Source organism: Giraffa tippelskirchi, chromosome 9, assembly GCF_054371585.1.
Source record: "Giraffa tippelskirchi isolate mGirTip1 chromosome 9, T2T-mGirTip1v1.2.pri, whole genome shotgun sequence".
NCBI classification, from domain to species: Eukaryota; Metazoa; Chordata; class Mammalia; order Artiodactyla; family Giraffidae; genus Giraffa; species Giraffa tippelskirchi.
The window spans coordinates 21,580,071-21,605,263 of NC_137283.1; the positions used below are offsets into that span (position 1 = coordinate 21,580,071).

The 25,193-nt window shown below is 39.9% G+C and overlaps 1 protein-coding gene and 1 long non-coding RNA gene across 7 annotated transcripts in view; one reads left to right on the forward strand and one right to left on the reverse strand.

The window, feature by feature from the left end:
* LOC145520793 (uncharacterized) overlaps nucleotides 1-25,193 on the forward strand; it is a 536,928-nt gene that overhangs the window by 408,111 nt on the left and 103,624 nt on the right. The gene's annotated exons all lie outside the window — the stretch shown is intronic.
* Nucleotides 1-25,193, reverse strand: part of LRRN1 (leucine rich repeat neuronal 1) — a 40,726-nt gene that overhangs the window by 9,833 nt on the left and 5,700 nt on the right. For 2 of the 6 annotated variants that reach the window (XM_081528197.1, XM_081528194.1), the window contains exon 2: nucleotides 22,819-22,888. The exons of 3 other annotated variants lie outside the window; for them this stretch is intronic. The gene's annotated coding sequence lies outside the window, so the exon portion shown is untranslated. Of the gene's footprint in view, nucleotides 1-22,818; nucleotides 22,889-23,047; nucleotides 23,502-25,193 lie in introns of those variants that run through there. One more of the 6 variants, XM_081528195.1, reaches the window with a different exon arrangement.

Consider the following 25,193-nt stretch of genomic DNA (forward strand, 5'->3'; position numbering starts at 1 on the left):
GTCAAATTCAGCTCTGTAACCTTGAGCAAGTTATTGAAATTTTCTAAGTCTGGTTCCTTTTTTAAGAAAATGGCTATCATAAAACCTTCTTTGGTAAGAGAATTAGAATGAGTTAAATATGGAGCTTTTGGTAGAGGACCTGGCACATGGCAAGTGCTCAACAGATGTTAGCTATCATTATTTACAGGTTTGATGTCTCATATTGAATCTGAGTCTCTTAATGGGCATTGAGGATGAAAGGGTGGTGGAAATCAGTAGAGTGCCATTTTGGTATCAGCAACTACAAGCTCTGAAAAGGACTTGGCCAGAGGCCTTCTAACAAGGCAGATGGCTACAGCAGGTAGAACCAGAGAGAGAGATTGCAGGGGTTTCTTTATGAAGGGTATATTTATTTCCCTTAAGAAAGAAAGGAGGTCTTGCTAATGCATTCTGAACTCTGAATCTACAAGAACTGTTTTTAAAGGCATTAGTTTCTTGCATTTTCTTCTGGCCCTTGACCCTTTCTGACTTTTAGATTTCTTTCTCCAACCATTTTCTGAAATGATGCTCCTTGTTCGCACATTATCCAAAGTGAAGCACCCTGTAGCGTGTGTTAGTGATCGCAGATGGAGGGTGCGTATGGGAGGAAGAGCTATAATCGTCTCCATCATGCATTAAGGCAACAATAAAGTGTATCCCCTTGCAAGTATGTAATGGAGCTCGCAGAGGCTCTTTTGCATAAGGAACTGTTCCTGAGAGCCCACATTATTCATCAGCAAAGAGTGCAGCAGTGTGTGTGAATGGGCTGAGCAACAGAACGAGGACACCAGGGAAACGATTCTTCATTTTGGCTTCACTACAAACTTTTCAGGTGACCTTGAGCAAGTCCAGTACTCTATGTCCTATTTTATTTATCTCACAGTAAGTAGGTTGAGAGGAAATACAGTCACAGCTTCCAATACCAACACAATCCTCAGGAAGTCATCTCATCAGCCCATTATCCAGTGTCATGAAAACTACACTTCCTGCCATTTCAGAGAGGTAATCCTTCTTCCTGCCCTCCCTTCTTTCCTTCATTTCTCTTTTTTGGTTATTAAATTGTCATAGAGGCATGGCATTTGTGGAGAAGGCAATGGCAACCCACTCCAGTACTCTTGCCTGGAAAATCCCATGGATGGAGGGGCCTGGTGGGCTGCAGTCCATGGGGTTGCTAAGAGTCGAACACAACTGGGCGACTTCACTTTCACGCATTAGAGAAGGAAATGGCAACCCACTCCAGTGTTCTTGCCTGGAGAATCCCAGGGACAGGGGAGCCTGGTGGGCTGCTGTCTATGGGATCGCACAGGATCGGACACGACTGAAGTGACTTAGCAGCAGCAGCAGCAGCAGCAGCATGGCGTTTGATGATTATGCCAAGGATCTCAAACTGCAGTGCCTTCAGGGGTCAAGTGGGTAAAGTCAACTGAGTAGAACACAGAAGGAAATAATGATCATGTAAAAAGCTGGAGAGTGCATGCACTCCAAAAGGCATCCACAGATATTTATATCTGTACAAGCTGAAACAAAACAAAACTATCTGCTTTATGAGGCCTTTAATGGCATGTGGCCAGTTTGAAATCTCTGAACTATTTAAATATCACCATAGGTAACAATATCACTGATAATGCTGAGCTAATGGGAGTGTCTGATAATTAGATGTCAGTTCTCAAATATTATCGGCAAATACTTCCTACATGAAAACCTATAATTAGAAGCTTAGCGTATTAAGGTGTGGGTGTGACTCTTTGCTCTGAAGAAAACTTCTTTTGTTGTTGTTTAGTCGCTCAGTTATGTCCACTCTTTGCAACCCCATGGACTGCAGCATGCCAGGCTTCCCTATCCTTTACCATCTTCCAGAGTTTGCTCAAATTCATGTCCATTGACCAGGGATGCTATCTAACCATCTCATCCTCTGCCACCTCTTCTCCTCTGCCCTCAGTCTTTCCCAGCATCAGGATCTTTTCTACTGAGTCAGCTCTTCACATCAGGTGGTCAAAGTATTGAAGCTTCAACATCAGCATCAGTCCTTCCAGTGAATATTCAGGGTTGATTTCCTTTAGGATTGACTGGTTTGATCTCCTTGCAGTCCAAGGGATTCTCAAGATTCTTCTTCAACACTTTAGTGCTTTTTAAAAGAGCATTACATTTACAGAAATTCATTTTACACCCCTTTCTTTTGGAACACCTACTTTAAAAGGCAGGACCTTAGAGATACCCTAGGTGATCCAGCATGACCCAGTTAATTGGCAGAGGAACGAAATAAAACACAAGTGCCTCCTCAATTCAGCAGTTCCTGATCTGACCACTTTAAAATTCAGTGTTGGTTTTTCTGGTTCCTAGAGAAAATTGTGATCATCCCTTCCCTAATTTTATTTTCTTCTTGTATTTGTTATTCTTAACTAACAAGGACTCAGAAATCCTCTGGCATGCTTAGGCAGTACAAATACCGTAGTGTGGAAAGCAGAGGATGGCCACACATGATGTTTTGATTACCCCGAAGTTTCCTTCCTGTTTTGGGCTGGAACAAATCCATCACACTGCAAGTAAAGCATCAGCCAGAACCTCTGGGAAAAGCTCAGAGGTGCAGCTGGTCTTCAAGTTGAGGGTATAAGCTGGAGCCACAATTCATTAGGCTCCTGAGAGGAACTGGGCATGGACAGCATGTTAGCCCATGTGGGAGGGGTGGCCAGGCATGGTAAACAGAACAGACTAGGACGCATGAAGAGTTACAAAAGAAAAAATTTAAAAGGCCAAAAGAAAACAAAAGCCAGAAGCCCAGAGCCAGATGGGATGAACCCAAATCTAAATAGGTGGCTTGGTATGGTCAGGAAGGGGCTTGTGGAAGAGCCCTGGGGAATCACATCTACTTCAGAATCTGATTTGGTTTCAACTGATCAAAGGCAAACAGGCTCATCTCCCTTTGAAGTATGAGAAATACAAACTATGAAAGTTGGATAAGGCCTTGGAGATCACCTGGCACATCTAAAACAAACTCTCATTTCATGGAGGACACCTCAGAGAGGTGAGATCACATATTTGGAGGCCAAGCTTGACTGCATTCCTACCCTCCAAACACAGGGCTGTTTATGGAACCCCACTGCTTCCCTTGGTCTTGGGTTAGTTGAAATTCATATTCTGGCAGGGTCTAAATGAGCAGGGTCCAAAACTCTCTGAAGAATGTTGGCCTCCAGCACTCCATTAATCAGTTACCATTTATTAGAAGCATAGGAAAATGTCATTCAATTTAGGAAGAGTGCAGTGGCTTTTTTAGTAACCTCCATCCTAACCTTCGCTTAGGTGGATCACAGAGAGGATAGCTCAATCAATCATGCTGATGGCCAGTTTATTCCAAAAAATTAAGTCAGGTCAGCTAGACAATGTCTATTGATTTTTTTAAAACATGGTAGTGAATTGATTATAATGGTTGATCTGTTCTACATAAGCACAACCAAATCACAAGTTTAATTTGTAAAATGCATAAATTAAACTTTTTAAAATTTGATGATGGATTGTGTATGTTGCCAACTTTGTAAGAAAGGGCTGCTGCTGCTGCTGCTAAGTTGCTTCAGTTGTGTCCGACTCTGTGCGACCCCATAGATGGCAGCCCACGAGGCTTCCCCATCCCTGGGATTCTCCAGGCAAGAACACTGGAGTGGGCTGCCATTTCCTTCTCCAGTACATGAAAGTGAAAAATGAAAGTGAAGTCGCTCAGTCGTGTCCGACTCTTAGCGACCCCATGGACTGCAGCCTACCAGGCTCCTCTGTCCATGGGCTTTTCCAGGCAAGAGTACTGGAGTGGGGTGCCATTGCCTTCTCCAGTAAGAAAGGGCACAGATATTCAAATATAATAAGTGTAAAGTGGATTTGAAAAATTAGCTGGAACTGAGCATTCAAGGTAGGAGAGGCCTCATGAATAATATAATAATAATATGAATATAGCTAACTTTATTAATAGACTTACTTTAATAGAAGACTTACTATGGACTAACCACTATAGTGAGTGCCTTACATGTATATGCTATAATGTATGATCATCCCTATGTGTTATAGAGTGAGTAGTCAAGTCACTTGTCTAAGATCTCAAATAAGACTGAGTCAAGGACATAAAGCTCAGGCCATAATGCTATATAGTTGTGAATCTTCTGGTTTGGAGGCAGTTTGAAAATCAGAGTGGTACCAGGATTGGTGCATTAGACCAACAGTTAGGTGACCTGAGTCCTTAGCTCTGGTTTTGCCTCCAACTCAGATCATGCTGACCATCTTTCCTGCCTGTAAGGGATGAGTTGGGGGCAAATATAGATGATATCTTAGGACTCCGGCAGCTCCAGGATTTTAGGTACTTGACACTTCTTTTCTGAGCTTCTACTTATAGTAGCACCCATGTAAGCAGCCCTTCTTATGACTGACAGCAAAACACTACTTAATCCTGGCTTTTTAAGAGAAACTATGTTTAGCAATGTTTTTTTCTTTTAAAAAAAATGGTCTAAAGAGGCAGACAGAGCTAGGTCCATATTCTGCCACTATCTATACCACCTTGGACAAATTAGTCCAACTCTCTGAGCTGTGGTTTCCTCATCTGTTGGAAAGGGATCTTCATCTATCTGCCTCACCTGGGTGCTGTGAAGATTTAATGAAAGAGCATGTCTTGAGCAGTGCCTGGGAATCTCAACAGAATCTCAATAATCACACATTTACTCTGGAGTTCTCAACTTAGAAAATAAAGTCAGGTGCTGAAAACTGAGTTAATATCTACTCTTCCAACAAGGAAATGAACACATTTCCTGAAAATTATCTGGAACACCTTTCTCTTCTTTCCTTTCTTTTCCTTTTCTTTCCTTTCTCCTCTCTCTCTCAAGCCCAATCTTTATGTAGTGCTTTACTTTTGCCTCACAACATCTTTGGGAGATAGGAGCTGTGCTTGTCCCTTTTCACACAGTAAAAACCAACGCAGAGATATTCAGTAGTGTGCTCAATATATATGGCTAGAAATTGATGGAACAGGATTTGAACTGAGGCAGCCTGGCTCCATAACCCGTGGCCTAAACACTCACATGTAACATGTGACCTCCCACATGATCATCTCAAAGAAGCCCAGATTTTGAATCAGAGGAGTATGACTGTCAATGAAGTATCGAAAGTATAGAGTGGCTGGCTGGGAGCATTTATTGCTCTTAAAGGCAATACAGATTCTTCCCAAATGATTGGAGCTTAATAGATCTAGGCATGGATCATCTCTTTGCCAAAATGCTCATGTACCACTGCTGCTGCTGCTAAGTCGCTTCAGTTGTGTCCGACTCTGTGCAACCCCATAGACGGCAGCCCACCGGGCTCCCTCATCCCTGGGATTCTCCAGGCAAGAATACTGGAGTGGGTTGCCATTTCCTTCTGAGACATCCTCTATTCCTCAGTTAAGGATAAAACAGTTTTCTAGAATTCTAGAAAGATTTTAGAACAAAGGCACAAGAATAGTTCTGCAGTTTGGTTTGGATTGAATCTTTACAGGAGATTTTGTTAGGTACCACAATTTTTATTCTGTTTTAATTTAATATGAAATGCAAGTGTATAAGCAGCTGTCCTTCTCCCTCAGACAAAACAATGGGCAGGACTCAGAAAAGACTCAACCTGCAAACTCTCCGATTATCTCATTATTGCCTTCAAAGTTCAATGCTCATTTCCAGAACATACTTTCAAAGGCAATATCATTTTTAGAATTAAGAAAATATTATATTTATTTTAATGAGACAATGCTAATTAAATCTTTGCATGTTAGTTAAGTAGGATCTCAACTTTGCAGTTTAATGGTAAACCTCTTGAAAGAATTCTCCTTTGGAAGCACTATGTTTAAAAGTGCATATACCTCTCTATACTGAGAGGTTGAATGACAACCAGAATATTTCCATTTCTAATTGTCTTAGAAATGTTCCAAATGAATTAAATCCTTTGCAAAACAAAGAACAAAAAATGAAGCAAAGGATGGGCATTTACCAACATACTTACCTATTGATCTTGGTTCCTCTGGGTGCAGAGATGTAAATAAGAAGCAAAGGAAATTAAATTGTTAGCCCAGGAAAGATAGGAAGCATCTTTACTAAAAAAATAAATTACTTTCTAACCTTGTAGACACTTCTCATTTTTACCCCTAATGTTTGTTGTGGGTTCGTGTTGACTGAGTAGTAGTCATAATAATAATATCAGTCCATACTTAGCTGTTATAACGCCACAGGCACTGCACTAAGCACTTTACATAAGTTATTTCATTTAGTGTTCACAACCCTATGAGGTAGGAAACATTAATTTATCTATTTTTATGGATGATGAAATGCAGACTCAGAAAAATGAAACAAGCTGGCAAAGATCTTGGAGCCAGCGGAGTGATGGAGGATCTGTGTCAATCCGGGCACCTGAGGCCAGAGCCCGAACCATGTTCCTCTGCTGTCCCAGCCTGTCTGGGCAGAGCAAGTCCTTGGCAATGTTTTATCTGCCAGGGCTAAAGTGAGCTTCAAAGTAGAGACCCTGTTTCCGTCTTGTTCATGATGACACTGGCCTGGCATCTACATGGTGGGCTCTTACTAAATAAAAAAAAAATGTCTGAATCAATTAAAATGTGCTTTCCAAGTGCCCAAATATGACAATGATATTAAGCCAGCAATTTTCACATTCCTACTGGTCTCTTCTAATTTGGGATGATACAAATCCTATGCTTTTATTTTCTTTTATTCTTTTGGCTGTGCTGGGTCTTTGCTGCTGTGTGCAGCCTTTCTCTAGTTGTGGCGAGTGGGGGCTACTCTTCATTGCAGTGCTCGAGCTTCTCATTGTGGTGGCTTCTCTTGTTGTGGAAGGAGTACGAGCTCTCGGTGCCTGGGTTCAGTAGTTTTGATGAATGGGCATGTGGGATCTTCCTGGACCAGGGATAGAACCCATGTTCCCTGCATTGTCAGGAGGATTCTTAACCACTAGACCACTAGGGCAGCCCAACCTTGTGCTTTTAAAGGTCATACTTTTATTTAAATTAAGAAAGAAGAAGAAAAAGCTTTCAATTTGGCACATAAACTTCTCCCCATCCATCCTAATGTCTGTGATTTAGGAAAATCGTGCTCTCTGACTGATCTTTTTTCCAGAGTCCGATGAAATCAAGATTTAGTCTAAATGCAAAAGAGGTCTAATAAACTGATGCCGAATTTAATTAGATTAATTTAATTATGCAAATACTCATTGGTGTTGACTGTGTCACAGGGCCAGAAAGACCAGACCCTGGGCTTAAATAATTTATAATCCTGTGGAGGAGAAGACAAAATATACAAATGACTCTGTAAAATAAGATACATATCAGAAGGAAGGAAGGAGTGAAGAGATATGTAGATCCTTGGGAAGGAGAGATGAGAGTTGCCAGCCTGTGACAGCTCCATCAGCAACATCCAGTCCAGCCTTCTGATGACAGAAGTGTTCTGTGTTGGCTCTTCCCAATGAGGTAGTGACTGAGTAGCTACTGAGTACTTGAAATGTAGCTGGTATGACTGAGGAATGGAATTTAAAACTTTAAATTATTGAAACTTATTTCAATTGCACTTAAATAGCCAGATGTGGCTAGCAGCCACTATATTGGGCAGCAGAGCCCTAGATTTATAGACTTAGTTGTTTATTACCCAGGGTTCTCTTTAAGAATGCAGATTCTCATGCCTTATGAAAATTTTGATGAAGTTGGTCTGGGATAGGGTTTCCATATATAAAGCTCCACAGGGTGGTCTAAAGCACACCAAGTTTAAAAATTCCAGCCTCAGGCTATCCTGGGCTCTGCCCTGTCAGCAACACAAGCTCAGAGTATCTGGCAGGCATGTCAGCCAGATGATATCTTTACATGGTAACTGTAAAGCTGTCACTTGACTTGGCTTTGCTCTAAGTCACTCTGTTTCCTTCCTTTACCTACTCATCCAAGTGTTTTTGGAGGTGACCCAAGCTCCAAGCTAATATTTAACTGAAGTCCAAAGTTGTATTTTATTCCTCTTGGTAGTTGCTGTGCCTAACACAGTGCCTGGCCTATGAATCTTTTATAAATGTTGACTGAAACAACGAAGATACATCACAAAATACATTTTCAACACTCTTCCACTTAAAGAGACTGCCACTCCAGAGAACAAAGTCCACTTGAAACAGGTGTTTGTATGGATGATGGACTGCAAAAAGCAAACACAAGAAAGCCAATGCACTCTTTAAAAGATTCATAATTTGACTACAGAAGGAAAGTTACGAAAAAAGAATTCTTTTGTCCAGAAGCTCAGGATAAGGCAAATAAGACTCCTGCCTTCAAATTAGGTATCAGAGTGCACCATTGTTCTCCTTACCATCTTTGAAAATAGCAGTTATCCGAGACCATTCTATATAGAAAATAATAGAAAATAACCTAAACAAAAAATGTCTAACCCTGTAACAAATGCTGTAATTCTTTGTCTATTTCTTACAGATAAGGCTGAGTGTAGGAAACTTTCAGAAATTAAGAATTTTTGATGGTGTTTGCTACACAGTGCCTAGTAGAGTGCTCAGCATTGAGGGGGCACTCAACATTGGTTGTTGAATTAATAAGCTTTTAGGTGCTATTGTGCCTTAACTATTTTGTGTTTTAGGCATTTTAGCTGGCTCTCATCAAAAACATTTGTCATTTCTGGATCATAACCTTTGGGTCAGATAATACTAGAAGATATGAAATAAATTTAAGTTTAAAAACCAGCAAAGCAAATTCATATTATGGCAGAAAAGGTGGAAATTGTTTTTGAGAACTCAGGAAATTATATTTCCCACCTAGAAGAAAGGGGAGGAAAAACATGTCAACTGATAAGGCAACTCTTTAGAAGATAAGAGTAAACTTAGGCTTTGGAGCCGACAGATTGAATTAAAATCTAGTTCTACATACAGGAGCAGTGTGAGCATCCTTTCTTCATGGGGTTGTTAAAAGGCTCAAATGAACTGTCCTCCCTCAAAAAGGTATGTGTAAGTCCTAACTCCCAGGACCTCAGAAAGTGACCTTTTTTGGAAACAGGGTTGTTGCAGATGTTAATTAGTTAAGATGGGGTAATATTGGTGAAGGGTGGGCCCCTAATCCAATGTAACTTGTGTCCTTATAAGAGAGAAGATGATGTGAAGACAGGGACACACATGAAGGATATTGTTGCTGTTCAGTCACTCAGTTGTATCTGATTCTTTGCGACCCCATGGGTTGCAGTACACCAGGCTACCCGTCCTTCACCATCTCCCAGAGTTTGCTTAAATTCACGACTATTAAGTCGATGATGCTTTCTAAACATCTCATCCTCCGCTGCCCCCTTCTCCTTTTGCCTTCAGTCTTTCCTAGCATCAAGTTTTTCCAATGAGTCAGCTCTTTGCATCAGGTGGCCAAAGTATTAGAGCATAAGCATCAGTCCTTCCAGTGAATATTCAGGGTTGATTTCCTTTAGGATTGACTGGTTTGATCTCCTTACAGCCCAAGGAACTCTCCAGAGGCTTATCCAGCACCACAATTTGAAAGCATCAATTCTTTGGCACTCAGCTTTCTTTGTGGTTCAACTCAAATCCATACACAACTACTAGAAAAACCACAGCTTTGACTATAGAGACCTTTGTCAGCAAAGTGATGTCTCTGCTTTTTAACACATGATCTGGGTTTGTCATAGCTTAACTTCCAAGAAGCAAGTGTCTTTTAATTTCATGGATGCAGTCACAGTCTGCAGTGATTTTGTAGCCCAAGAAAATAAAATCTATCACTGCTTCCCCTGTTTCCCCTTCTATTTGTCATGACCATGATTTTAGTCTTTTTAATGTTGAGTTTTAAGCCAGATTTTTCACTCCCCTTTCACCTTCATCAAGAGACTCTTTAGTTCCTCTTCGCTTTCTGCCATTAGAGTGGTATCATCTGCATATCTGAGGTTGTTGATATTTCTCCTAGCAATATTGATTCCAACTTGTGCTTCATCCAGCCCAGCATTTCTGATGATGTACTCTGCATATAAGTTGAATAAGCAAAGTGACAATACAGGGAGAATGCCTTTTGTCAATGAAGGCAGAGATTTGAGTTACACAGATGCAAGGCAAGGAACACTCGTTTTCCAGCAAACCCCCAGATGCTAGGAAGGGGGCAAGGAAGGGTTTCTTTGCAGGTTTCAGAGGGAGTGTGACACTGCTGACATCCTGGATACCTTGATTTCAGACTACCGACCCCCCAAACTGTGAAACAGTAGACTTCTGGTGTTTAAGCCACCCAGGCCTTGATGCTTTATTATGACAGTTTTGAAAATAATAGTGTTCTTGCCTGGGAAATGCCATGAGCAGAGGAGCCTGGTGGGCTACAGTCCATGGGGTCACAAAAGGGTTGGACACGACTTAGTGACTAAACAGTAAATATGTGTATTACTTTCCTAATTTTTCCATGAATCCTTATTTTATTTAAGTTGCTGACTCTCTTTACCCTCCTTCTCCCCACTGCATACCTATGACACAGAAACTAATTATGAAAATAGGCGGTTTTCTGCCATTGCCTGTACATCTTATGGATAGGGAAGTACTCATTCTTAAACGCTCTGGTAAACTTGATGATCTTTACAGCTTCTTCTCTAGGACTTAGCAAGCAAGACTAATGGTTATTCATGAACTCTCAGCTCTATGCCAAAATAACTTTTCCTCCAGTGTTTTGAAATTCATAAAGCAGATACAGTTTGAAGAATTCTTGAACCTATCATCTTTCTAATCCCTTTTAAACCTGAGATTCTAAGACAGTCAAAGGAAGCTGGACTAGGCTTTTTATTTTCCTGTTTATATCACTTGCAGGATCAAGAAAGTTTTTTCTTTTTTTCCTTTCTTTGTAAGAAATGAGCTATTTGCATAACTGGAATCATAAAGCAGCAATTTAACATTATTGAATTGAGAAACCGACAGAAGGCTAAACAGAACAAAACATGAACCAACAACTGGGCTATTTTTATTGCTCCTTTTTAGTATCAGCAAGTGCAGTGACATAAAAACTACCATGAAATCAATTAATTTTAGTCTTTTTACAAGTTATTTTAATTCTCCTCCCATAATATGTCTATATAAAATAATTGCTTTGTAATTACCGACATGATTAAATGTTAAATAAATGAAAAATTCTTAGTTTGGCAGCCTTTATATGCCCAGAAGGCTGTTTCATTACTTCTTTTTAAGAACTTCACAGTATATTGCTTAATATTTTCACTGCACACATAGATTTCACCATGCCATGTTAATAAATGTTGCATAAGGAGCCACCTGCTATAATGGCTCTTGATTATACTTTCAAAACTACAGATAGACCAATGAAAAAAATAGACTCATCATGGTTGGTTTTGAAAGTGGCAATATGTTGGCTGCTAATACCAACACTGTAGATTGCTGGATGCTAACCAAGTCAAGCAACTCCATTAGGCTGTATCAGATTTTCTTTTGCTCCCAGCCTGAATGAGAGTTTAGTCTGTAATAACTTCTCATCAAAAAAATGGCAAACATTTTCACATCCACGTCAGAATATTTTTTGCATTTTTCTTTGCTCAAAGAGAATTCTGTACCAACTTTTGTTATATTTTTATATCCAATAGTAATCTTTATTAGCTAACAGACATTTTCACAAAATTTTTATTTAAAAAATGAAAACACCCAGTATTCTTCTAAGGGGAGCCCATACACTTTTAGATCTCATCTTGAGGTATTTCTCTAAGGATTCTGACTGCTTAGAATTTGCCAACTAGAGGAGTAAGTGCTATTAAACCTTATACTGAGAAAATGGCAAGAACATATCCCTTTCACATTGAAATGTTCATGTAAAATTTGGAGACTGATATACAGAGGTATACATATCTTCAGTGTAAAAGTTCCTGCTACTCAAGGTTAAAGATTGCATGTTTGGGTGAGTGATAGTATTTGCCCTTCAATTTGATAGACCTTAAGCACACTGTATTTCTACAGACTGCAATATTTTTTAAAGAAGCAAAATAAAGCCATCTGTCCCCAAACTCTTAAAATAAATATGGTTTCAAGTTCTTTCCCTTAAACTATTTTTATATGACTATTTATTCTAATAAGGACTCAAAGAACTTGATTTTCTTCATCACTGGGAGAGGATAGATATAGTAAAAAGGGTGCCTGTCTGTTCAAATGTTCCCTCTGAAGGGTGGGGGTGGCAGTGGCTCTTACGGAAGAGTGCCACGATGGCCAAAGACCAGGGATGGGAGCCGGATATAGAGCAAGAGGGCAGCACTGTGGAGAATGCTTTACCTACTTTCTCACAGCATGAGATGGAGGCAAATGTGATTATTCTCATTTTATAAATGAACTTTTAGGGCCCAGCAACTAAGTGACTTGCTAGAATTCCCACAACTAACTGGTGAAAGAGCTGCTTTCATACCCAAGTTTGTTAACATTCTTTTTTTTTTTTTTAATATGTCAATTTTTAAAGTACATTTATTGTGATTTATTTTTAAATATGTATTTATTATTTATTTTGGCTGAACTGGTTCCTAGCTGTGGCTTGCGAGATCTTCATTGTGGCATGCGGGCTTAGTAGTTGTAGCATGCATACTCTTAATTTGTAGCTGCAGACATAAGTTGTAGCTTGTGTGAGGGCTCTAGTTCCCCAGTCAGGGATCGAACCCAGGCCCCCTGCATTGGGAGCAAAGAGTCTTACCCACTGGACCACTGGGGAAGTCCCCCAAGTTTGTTACATTCTGAAGTCAGAACCCATTCTGTGAACCCACTTGCCTCAGTGACCTTATTGGACCTCCAGTAAGTAGTGTGAATCCACTGCAGCATTCTGTAGGTAGAAGAAAACTAACTTATGAAGTAAAACCTTGGTTAAGCAGAAGATTAAGCTCAGGGAATCTGCAAATTTAAAGCTTTCTTAGAAAGCTTTTAATTTCTATCTTTAATACCCACTTTCTTGCCTTACATAAGGGTAGTTAATTTTTTGTTTTAAAGACTTTTTTTTTTCCTTCAAGGCCCTGATAATGAACTCATATTAGAAAACTGATTTTAAAAATCTAGACCCCTGGTTATTAACTTCTTTTCTTCCAATTTCCCATTTTTTCCTAAAAGTGGACTCTGGAGGAAAAAAATTCTAGTTAATTAGGATTTCTGGTAATCAGATTTTTAAATTGTTTTGGTAAATTAAAATCAGGTGAAAGCTACCTCCCTGAATTTGAAATAGCTTCTTATTATAGATTCTCCTTAATGCCAATGTGTTTGCCTATGTTAGTATGCATTTGAAATTAATGGTCCAATACACAAAGTGCTCAGATCATCGATGACCTGGGCGCCATAAATCCACCACAACACATTAGTGAGACAGTCCCTTAATTAAACAGTTTAGGCTTTACGTAATCAATGGTGCAAAGGAACAGCTGAGAACATTAAAATGCCAGCAGGCATTGTAAATCATAATGCATTCCATAATCTCCTCAATTCATGTGTCTTATTAAATTAAAAGTAAAAAGAATAGTTTTAGTTAAATATCTATAATATATTGCCATCATAACCATTAAAATATAAAATAATTCAATGCTATTATAAGATCTTCTTTATTACTTTAGTAGTTACTTTTTGAACTTTAGATATATGGATGATATTTTTAATGAATCAAAATTAAAGTTACCTCTTAGAAAGGTTGACTAAATAAGAAGGTTCTTTTTTAATAAAATACATTTTAGAATAAAATGCACTACAGGCTTATCTATCTAGGACTAACGTACATCTTACAAGCTTTCTATAGGGCTTTAAGAGTACACTATTTGTTCAACTGGTTATAACAGTGATGAAATAGATTAATGTTGATTTATTATTACTTCATATTACATTTAAATGAGGATAATGAAGACATAATTTGAACACAAGACCAGAAAATGAAAATTACTTTCCTGGAGAATTAGGCAATTTTAAATAGTAAGCTTCGGCAACTTGGGAGAAAACATGGACAGGTAGCTTAATTTTGCTTCAGGACTTTTAAGTCTCAAAAATCTAACAAGCACCCATGTTAGCACTCATGAAAAAATTGTGAGTTCAGAAGTATCACCATCAACTTGTGGCTGGCAATTAGTTTACTGCACACTTCAAAGGAACAACAGAAAGAAAGAAAATAGTTGATTGGGAAGCTCTAGTGTGTAAGGCACTGTTAGGGGGCAGGCAGTGGGGGTGCTGGGCATCCTAGGTGGAGGTGAAGTTGTAAGCAAAGAGTAGTGTCCTGAGCTAATTGTGAGCACTTCTTTTCAAATCCAAATTTAGAGACAGTGTGTTGTTAGCTTGAAACTGGTGATGCTAAGTGTACACCACAGAAATTGGCAAACCCTAAAAATCAGGATTATCTTATTGGAGAGATGTTAAAACATTTACCAGGACACTACTGGTGTTAAGGCACCAAAGTAGCAGAGTTGGAATAGGAACATGGAATCAGAACTACTTCATTATGAATGAGATTCAACGTCTGCTAAGATAGGATGGTGACTGCAGCCATGAAATTAAAAGGTGCTTTGCTCCTTGGAAGAAAAGCTATGACAAACCTAGATGGCATATTAAAAAGCAGAGACATCACTTTGCCAACAATGGTCCTTACAAAGCTATGGTTTTTCCATTAGTCATCTATGGATGTAAGAGTTGGACCATAAAGAAGGCTGAGCACTGAAGAATTGATGCTTTTGAACTGTGGTGCTGGAAAAGACTCTTGAGAGTCCCTTGGACAGCAAGGAAATCAAACCAGTCAATCCTAAGAGAAATTGACCTTCAATATTCACTGGAAGGACTGATGCTGAAGCTGAAGCTCCAATACTTTAGCCACCTGATACAAAAAGTTGATTCATTGGAAAAGACCCTGATGCTAGGAAAGAATGAGGGCAGGAGGAGAAGGGGGTGCAGAGAATGAGATGATTGGATGGCATCACTGACTCAATGGACATGAGTTTCAGCAAACTCTGGGAGATAGTGAAAGACAGGGAAGCCTGACGTGCTGCAGTCCATGGGGTCACAAAGAGTCAGACATGACTTAGCAACTGAACAAGATAAGAGTGGAAAAATCAAGACACAAAAGAAGGATGGTGCCTATCTATGGAGGGCTTTTAATCCTTCATTAAGAAGTATTCTCTCAATTTACTATCCTTGTCAGAGACCCAGTAGAAAACAGAAGGTACATTCAAAAGGGAGTGAATTAAAAAAAAAAATCCTAAAAGGGGACCATTTACAAGGCATGGTCAAGGTTCAGATAAACTCACAAAAGATGACCAACCAGCCCCGAGCTAGCTACTGCAAGAAGCAGAAGCCAACAAGAAACCAGACAGCAAGGGACCCACTGGGACAGTTCATACAATCCAATTCCCAGGTTACAAAGCAAAGCAGAAAGGGTAGGGTGGATCCAGAGGGGTATGGAGAATATCCAGCACAATCTCAGTATCAGTGAGGACAATTAAATGTCTTCGCCAGGAACTATGGCATTATTTCTATAAATTCAGAAAGCTGACCCACCAGCTGTGTATGACAGGAGAGGGAACATGATGGATATGGGGAAACCCACCAAGAAGCACTTTGAATAAGCTAAATGAGAGGTAATGAGAACTGGAGGTGGGGTTGTGGTGATAGGAACAGAGAAGAACTCCTTCTGTAGGAGGCATTAGAGAGCTATAAGCAGAGAGCTATCTATCAGATATTACATTGACTAGATGTGGAGAAAGGGGAGAGAAGAGTTACAAGTATTACCAAAGTATTGAGCCTGGATGACTTTGAGATCCTGGCTGCAAAACAAGACAGGGCATGCAAGAGCTTATTCTGAAAGTGGGCTGAGTTTCCATTTGTGTGATTGGAGGGTGGGAAGAGAGAAAGGTTGGAGGACTTCTCCCTCTGGTCCCCTCGCTGCTGGGCCAGTGTGCAGCCACTATGCTCCTCTGCAGAACACTATGGTATCCTCTCTTACAGCCACAACTCATTTTGGATCCAAACCATTGCCTCCTCTTGACCCTTCCATGATGTTGTAATTCTTTAGGGGTGAAAATACCCAGCAGATATTTGAAAATATAGGACAGGATTTTGCAAGTGAGGTTATGGTCAGAGAGAAACTTGAATGATTTTTTCATAAAGGTCTAGTATAGAAGACTTAAGATCTCAAGAGGCATGGAGAGAAAAGTAGAATAATAATAAAAGGATTCAGGGAAGCCAGAGATGTTCTGCCATAAAGCACAGTACAAATACAAAGGATAATGGCACCTCGCTGAAAAACAAGTGACTCTATCTCCATCATCTCCTTTGATAACTGTTTGGTGATAGTGTGTGAATTAAGTTATATGTCAATATAAAGATGAAGCTAAAACAAATTATTACCAGGCAGCACTCTAACTCAGTATTGAAGTGATCTCTGTATTATGAAACATAATAATTGAGATCAGGTAGAAAAGTATCTCTCCACAGAGGACAAATCAATAACAACTAGGTTTTATGGTCATTGGCACCCTAATGAAATTATTCACCATCTAAATATCTTAGAGGATCTTTGCACATTCAACATCAGTCACCTCTTTCATGTTAACACCGGCCAGATGTGGCTAAGTGCAACTTTTATAATGGAGACCATGAACAAGAATGATATTCTACACCTAAAACATTTGCATACCAAGCAAGAGGAGTTATTTAAATGATACTCCTAAACCAGTACTTAAAATTTTATAACTGTGGGCAACACAGTTGATATGTTAGTTAGCCAGTGTCTTAATCAGAGGTTCATCTACAATAAAGGGGCATGTATTACATCTATAGTCAAGGGGGAAAACAGGCAATAGAAAGCAGAAAATAAAAGAGGGTATATTAGTTTACTGGGCTTCCCAAGTGGTTCAGTGGTAAAGAATCCACCTGCCAAGTCGGATATGCAGGTTCAATCTCTGGATTGGGAAGATCCCCTAGAGAATGAAATGGCAACCCACTCCAATGTTCTTGCCTGGGAAATCCCATGGACAGAGAAGCCTGGCGGGCTATAGTCCACAGGGTTGCGAAAGAGCTGGATGTGACCAAGCAACTAAAAAACAACACTATGGCCCACTCTCACATGCATTATATCTTTAACCAAGAGGTGGAGAAGTTAAGTAACATGCCCAAGACCACTCAGAAAGCAAGGAGAACCTTTCTTGCCTTGTGCCTTTTTAGCTCTTAGTATGGGCATGTCAGTCCAAATATGTCAGGCACCGGCATGCCAGTCAACTGTTGTTCCTGCAGTTCATCTCTCCAGGAATTCAAGTCTTCTGCTGTCTTCTCCTTTCCATGACTAAACTCAACACATCCCATTCCTTCTGTACATAATGCTAACTCTTCCTTTACAGAACTTCATAATAAGCCTGCCTTGTCTGAACTCCAGTGTACTTTAGAGGAAGGGGTAAAGGAAGGTGAGACTAATTTCCCTCAATACTTTGTTCTATTCTAAGCCTCACTGGTCTTCTCTCTTGTTTCTCAAACCCATCAAGCTTCTTCCAACCTCCAGGTCCTAGCTTACAAAGATCTCCCCTGCACCCTTTTGCCTGGGTAATTTTCACTTACCCTTGAAATTTTGGTTGAAACGTCACTTCTTTAGGGAGGTCTTCTCTTAGAAGCCTCCATGGCATGTTCTATTCTGGCCTCTTGAACTTCTCTTTCACTGGACTTGACAGAGCCATACTTTTACATTTCCTTGTGTGATAATTGGATTATGCTTTTATCCTCTATCAGAAGGCGAGCCCCACATGGGAAGGGACCACATTTCATTTGTTCTGCTCAGCACTATATCCCCAGATATAGTGCATGTGAGAGTGGGCCACAGTGTTGTCGTTTAGTTGCTCAGTTGCGTCCAGCTCTTTTGTGACCCTATGGACTATAGCCCACAAGGCTCCTCAGTCCACACACAAAGATCTGCACCAAGACAGAGGTGATGCTGTTAGTGTCTGTCAAGTAACTGAAGTAAATGACTGTCATGTTCTAAGCATTACAGCAAGAGCTTGCCCACGTATCCTCATAGCAACGCTGTGAGATCACATCATTCCTCTATTCCACAGATGAGAGAACTTGGGGCAGGAGTTCAGCAAATAAATTCAGTCTTTTAACCAAGATCACTCAGTTGTATGTGACAGAGTTGAAATTCAGACCTAGACCCATCTCATCCAAGCCCCTTTTTCTGTTGTTATGGAATTTCCACAGATGATCACTTAATTATTTTGTCTTGTTTCTATTCATTCTATCTCCCCAGTGAGTCTCAAAGCTTATTTGAGATGGAAATAGCATCTTGTACATTATTTTTCATCCCCTCACATCACCCTGCTAATAGCACTTGATATTCTACATGCATTTAATGAACACTTTTTGATTAATAGTACTTTCTTGGCATTAATAACATAAAAGTGTCCCCAAATGAATTCAGCTTTCTGTAACAACCTGTCTAAAATAGTAATGTGCTAACATGTGTGAGTATAATACAGGTTTAAGAGCTACTAATTTCTACCAAACTTTAGGAAATAATTTTTTTTTAATTATTTGAAAGAAACAGCGTGGCAAAATGAAATGGACACATGCTATGGAAATCGCTTTCCTCTTTCATTCGCTGAATATTTGTGTGTTTCCATGTGTACTCTTCTGGGTGCCAGGGACGTGAGGCTGAGGAAGTCATAGACTTTCCTTCAAGGAGCTGTTGAATGGAAGGGGTGGTATCACAGTGATGTAAATAAATAATCTTAAATTAAGATAATCTATGCTTGAAGAGAGGACAAGGAAATGTGGGAAAAGCAAAGACAATGTGACTAGCTCAGCCTGAACGAAAACCAGAGTTAAAAGCACCTGATCCTAAACACTAACTGGCTGTGAGATACTGGACAAATTCTTTGTGTCAGGTTTTTTCCTTATCTTTAAACTGGGGATAATACCTATGTCCTAGAGTTGCTATGCCCTCCTCTCAGCACACTTAGAAAAAGCTATTTGTTGCCAAGAGTAACCAGAGGTGACTAACTGGGTGGCCCTGGCTGTCTGTCCCCAGTGGCTAAGAGTAGCAGTATCTCCATTTACCTGTAAGTACACCCAACCTACCAGTTGGGAGGCTCTGATTAGAAGGATGAGACAGACAATAAAGTTCTCTGTGTATAATTATTATTCCAGCCCTCATAGAATTCAAAGAAAATGAGGCACTTAATAGTATTCCAACCCTCCCCTTCATGTGTAAATTAGAATCTGCTAGCTGAAACAAGGGAGAGCAGCTTGAATCACAGCAGCTTTCTCCTATGTCAGTCTACCAAGGGTCTCCTTAAGAGTCACCTGATTTGGCTAGACTGGTACTTCCTCTTGCTTTGTGACTGACCTGCTCCCAGGAGGACTTTTGGTTACATTGCATTGGATTTTAATCTGGTCCCAACCGGGAGTTTTGCAGTTTAGTCAAGAAGCAAGAAGGTAAATATTACAAGGATGGTGATTCAAAGAATCAACAATAATAATGGTAGCAGCATGATTTATTATGTTAACAGTGGATCCTACAGAGTTAGAGTTGAAGCTTTTGGGTCTGTTAATTGTAAGAAAGTTTTGAATTCAGCTCCTCTTTGGGAGAATGATAGCTCTGAACTGTACCTTTTCTCTCTGGTTAGAAAATCTGATTCTAGGAATCACAGCTAAGGGATATTATAATATTTTCAAAGAGAGAAAAGGCAGAATGTATAGAAAGCACAATCTAGAAACAAAGAAAAGGCTCTATTCATCTGTTTGCCAGTTCTTTCAAAGTATCGTACATCCACTGACTCAAGATTTCTTGCATGTCTGGACAAATGTAAGCTCTCTTGGGGTCCACCACAAAAGGTGACAACTGTGTGTACAATCAACTTCTCAAACATCTAGTCAGAATCTTCTTGTCTCTTAAAATATCTCCACTTGACTACAAAAGAGCATCCAGACACTATAGCAGTCAGAATGCCAGGTTTCTATATAATAATACCACTATGACCCACTGCTGCTGGTTACTATGTACTTACGTTGGCCCAAGAACTTTAGCCCAAAAGGCTTTAGATGCATGATTTCATTGAATGAGTCCAATGATTCTGTAAGGCAGGCCTATTATTATCCCCATTTTACTGAAGAGGACACTGAGGCTCACTGACTTCACTCCAGGTCACAGAGCTAGGATGCAGTTTTGGAACCAATTCTTCCCAACTCTAAGACCTGCCTGGTTATCCACTCTCTTAGCCCTGCCTTGGGTTGTACATCCTGTAACACCATGACAGGGACTCACATTGTTTTTGATGCATCAGTTGCACACCAGAAGGATCTCTTAAAGCAAAGCAGTCTTTAGAGACAAATCTCAAGTAGTTTCTAATATGGATAGCAAACTCAATACTTTTCATAATATTCAGCAATCTACTTATCTCTGCAAATATCAAATAACTTTTTTTCACAACTAACCATTTTACTTCTTTTTTATGTGTACCATAAAGATGTTTTTCAACTTTTAGAAACCTTCTAAATTTAAACAGATGAAATAACTCAATATGCCATGTGATGGTAATGGTTGGGAGAATGCAGTCTTTAAGTATGCATTTTCATCCACTTAAAATTACTTATCTTAAATACAATTTAGAAACATGCTGTTAATAATTGCAGTATAATTTTAAAGGATAATTCAATGATGATTGGTTAAATAAAAACATCATATTTTAAAATTTAAAGTAATAAATAAATACATCATTTTATTTTACATAAACCCTTAATAATGGACTTATAGAATTTTTAGAGCCAGATGGGCTATGAAAGCTAGTCTAGGCCAATCCTTTTGTTTTTCAGCTGCAATTAAAAAGAAAGAAACACAGCCAAGGACTTTTACAGTGCAGTTTCAAAGTCAGACCAAGTTCACATCCCTGCCCTTCCACTTACCAGCTCTAAGACTTCATTTGTCATCCAGAGCCAGTTCTTGAAAGTGCCCTGCTTAGAAAGCTGCTGCTGCGTTGCATCAGTCGTGTCTGACTCTGTGAGACCCCATAGACGGCAGCCCAACAGGCTCCTCTGTCCCTGGGATTCTCCAGGCAAGAATAGTGAGGTGGATTGCCATTTCCTTCTCCAATGCATGAAAGTGAAAAGTGAAAGTGAAGTCACTCAGTCGTGTCCGACTCTTCTCGACCCCAGGGACTGTAGCCTACCGGGCTCCTCCGTCCATGGGATTTTCCAGGCAAGAGTAGTGGAGTGGGGAGCCATTGCCTTTTCCAAAACCAGTGTCTAATAATATGCAAATAAGGTCATAAGTATATAGTGCCTTTAGAATGTATTTAGAATAATACATTCTAGGACTGCTATAAAACTGAGAGTTCAAATAAAGGACTCTTTCCTCTAAAACATATATATTCTATTCATTCATTCGACGTATCTATTGAGTCCACACTAGTTTGTGGCCTTGGGCAAGTTACTTAATTGCTTTGTCCCTTAGTTTCCTGAGTTGTAAAGCAGGTATCTACATTACAGAGTAATTGCAAGGATTAAATGAATGAATGCAGGTAAGGTATGTGGGATGGTTCTGGGCATACCGGAAAGGCACAAGAATGTTGGACATGTTTCTCCTACTGCTTCTACATTTTATATTAGGTAACATGGTAGGCCCTGGGGATATAACTTGGGAGTCCTATATAATATTTTCTTCCTAAAAACTAAGGTATCTCACTTGCATGGAGTGAATCTCTCATTCCATTGCTCTATCTTGAGGGTGAAATCATTTGGAACCTTCTTCAGTAGGGTTTATTTGGACAGTGTTATCCTTCAATGCATGAAGAGAACACTGTCCCACCAGCATTTGCCCACGTACTTTCTGTTTCTCCTTTAGATGGCTTTGAAGGGACCCAAGTTTTCCACCTGGTCTCCCAGGTGAGAAATGATGAGTTTGTGAGTATGTGCAGAAGTGGGCTGGGATTCCAGAGATAGACTATCCCTGTAGGACACAGCAAAGCTAACTGGTCCTTTGGGAATTTAAACCTGACGTGTAGTTCTCTCTGCAAAGAACCATAATCAGCTGGAAGAACAAGTGGAGAAATCCAGTTAATTGCCACTCCAGTGTCTCCAGCTGTTCTATCATGGTTGGATAAGTTAATATAAATTCCATTAGTGTCTTGGAAACTCTCAGGTCATGGCAGAAGGCCTACATAACTCTCACTCATCATCTTGGAAATCACAGAATTACAAAGATGAGAAAACCCTGAAGAGTCAGGCAGTTCCACAGTCTTCCTTGTCACAAGAAAACATTACACCATTCCAGAGAAGTGAGAAGTAGTTATATATTTAAAACCTTGAGAGAAGGCTCTCCCCAAAACTCATTTTTAATGTGCCAGTCTTTTGGTGGCTCAGACTGTAAAGAATCTGCCTGCAATGCAGGGCACCCAGGTTTGATCCCTGGGTCGGGAAGATCCCCTGAAGAAGGGAATGGTTACCCACTCCAGTATTCTTGCTTGGAGAATTCCATGGAATTCTCCATGTAGCTCTCCTGGTGGGCTACAGTCCATGGGGTCACAAAGAGTAGACACAACTGAGTGACTGACACTTTCGCGTTCTTTTTGCTTTTATTAAAAACAAATACAGAAACTTCTTGGTATGAAATCTAACATGTCATCCTTGCTGGATGTGGGTGTGCAAGTGTATGTATGTATACACTGGTCATTATTCTCCGAGAGAAAAGCAAAAATAATCCTGACAAAGAAAAAAAGCAAAAGCAAAGGCAGAAAACCACACTACTACTGCATCTCTTTTCCTAGGGAGAACATCCTCAATTCTGTCCACATATTCTAGGTTATGTCATTTTCTTACCCGAGCATCACTCTTCTATGAACCTTTCTTCTGAGCTTGTCACAGTATTCTTTTAAGCTTTTAAGGTCAACTTGAAATAAAATATTAGAAAAAGAAATATTAGTCCTTAGGTGTCTGGGAAACCCAGCTTAAGTTTCTCTGCATGATACATTATAATTAAAGCATCCCAGATCTTTGCTCTCTTTGGTAACCCAAGAGCTAGAATGCTGAGTCACTGTCATATTATTACCTGTTCTGACTTCATGGTCCAGGAAGTAGCTTCAGTGTGAATGCGAAAGGCATTGGGTCTGAAAGAGGCAGGGAGGCGGGTCTTACCCCAGCTCTGTTGTTCCTTAGATGTGTGACGTTAGACAAACTGAATGTGCATTACGAAGAAGAGCCTTGCAACCCTACTTCTTTTATAGATAAACCTTCGAGAAATATTAAGTGACTTGTCCAAGGTCACACTGAATCTTTCCATGGCTCTGATTCATTAGTTATTAAAAAAAAAAAAAAGGAGAAGGAATGATAATATTTGGTGTCTCAGAATGTTCCAGGTCAAATGAGATACATATTTAAGGACTCTGTTGAATTTGAGGTTCTGAAACATGAGGCATTATTCGCTTTGTCAGCCACATCTCCTCTTTAAGCAGCTTGTACAGCCCTATGTTTCTTGTCACTGATACTCATTCTGTTTCCAGCCTCCTCTCCTGATGACTCAAGACACTCTGAATTCTGAGTTCTACAAGGAATTAACAGCTCTGTCCCCAGTGTAGACTTCTTGAAAATTTAAGGCTTGTACCCTCTTTCAACCAACCGTCCAACTCATTTATGTTCAGTAAGGTTAGGTCTAAAATTGTCTCCTGCTGAGGATTGGTGTTCCAGGTGACAGCCTGTTCAGGGCATCAATCAGAATGTTTCTTAAAGCATTTGCTGGCAGTCAAAATTTGAATGAAGGCTTCTACTTCTGTACAGATTCTGTAGCTCACACTTTTACCATCACAGAATGCTTTATTGTACTTGCCAGTCTCCTTTCTGTCACCTGTACTAGACTTAAACTCACCAGAGCAGGATTCCTCAACCTCAGTCTGAGTGACACATGGAACAGATAGTGTTCTGCTGTGGAGGGCCCGTCTGTTCATTTTAGGATATTTAACATCATCCCTGACTTCTAGCCAGTAGAAACCCCCATCCTCAGTTGTGACAATACCTGACAAAAGTGTCTTCAAATGTACCCTGGGAGTGAAGGGTCAAAGTCACCCCCAGGTGAAAACTTCCTTGCTAGATCTAGCCAAGTGCCTTTTCATACTGGGCATTCAATAAATACTTGAAGATTATGTGACTGATGGCAACAAAATGCTTATCATGATTTAGTGTACAAGCTGCAGAAAAATCAAGCTAATTTCTCTTGGTTTTAGTGCCTGGCACACGTCTGGTGCTCACTACATATTTACTGGGTGAACAAGTGTTCTACAATCCTAAGCAGCCCCCTGTATCTCAAGTAAAATTCTTTCCCTCAAAAGAATCTGAGAGAGGTGCTGGGAAATTGTCTTGTGGTGGGAGGGGTGAGGGGATTTTTAAAGAACAAAACAATCTCTTAAACTGTGGGATTAGGAACCAGGAAGATCACCGTCCTGTGTCCCCCAGACTGTAAGCTCTCTGTTTCATCATGACATATAGGACAGAAATCACATTCTTTGCAGTGGAAATACTAGAAACATCTACTAGTGTGCTTGGATCCTTTAAAACACAACTTGGCTAGGGACGCAAAGCACCAGGAGGGATGCAGGACATCCAGAAGGTCACACATTCAGTCATTAGTGTCAGAGCTGGGAAATGAGCCTGTGCCTTCCTGACTCCCTGTCCAGTACTTGATTACAGTGATTATTATGGATGCAAATTAAGACTTATTACTATTGTGAAATAACAATGCAGGTTAATGATATTCTTTATTGCCATGCTAACATTTTTTTCTAGAGGGGAACATTATAGGCATGAAACCAATTAAGCAAGCTTTCTTACTTTGTAAAGCTTTCTTAGTTTTCCTAAATGAAGATTCTCTCTTTGTGCTTCCTACTTAATACTGCACGCTTTTTTTTTTTTTTTTGTCTCCTGTGCCTTCCTGAGATGGATGCTAATACTTGTGCTGTCCATTTTTCCCTATATGAGTCAAAAATGACTATGCTAATACATTATCTCAAAGGGCAGTCATAAATAGGAGTAGCAAATATTTTGAAATGAATACTTAACAGACATCCTTCAGTAGAGGTTAAGCATTGTTGGAAATGCCTCCCTTAGAAATCTGTTAGTCAGAGGCTTGCAGTTGCCTCTTCGTGGATCTCACTGTAGAACGACTGTCCTCCCATGAATGAAATGATGGCTCCAGAAATGGACAA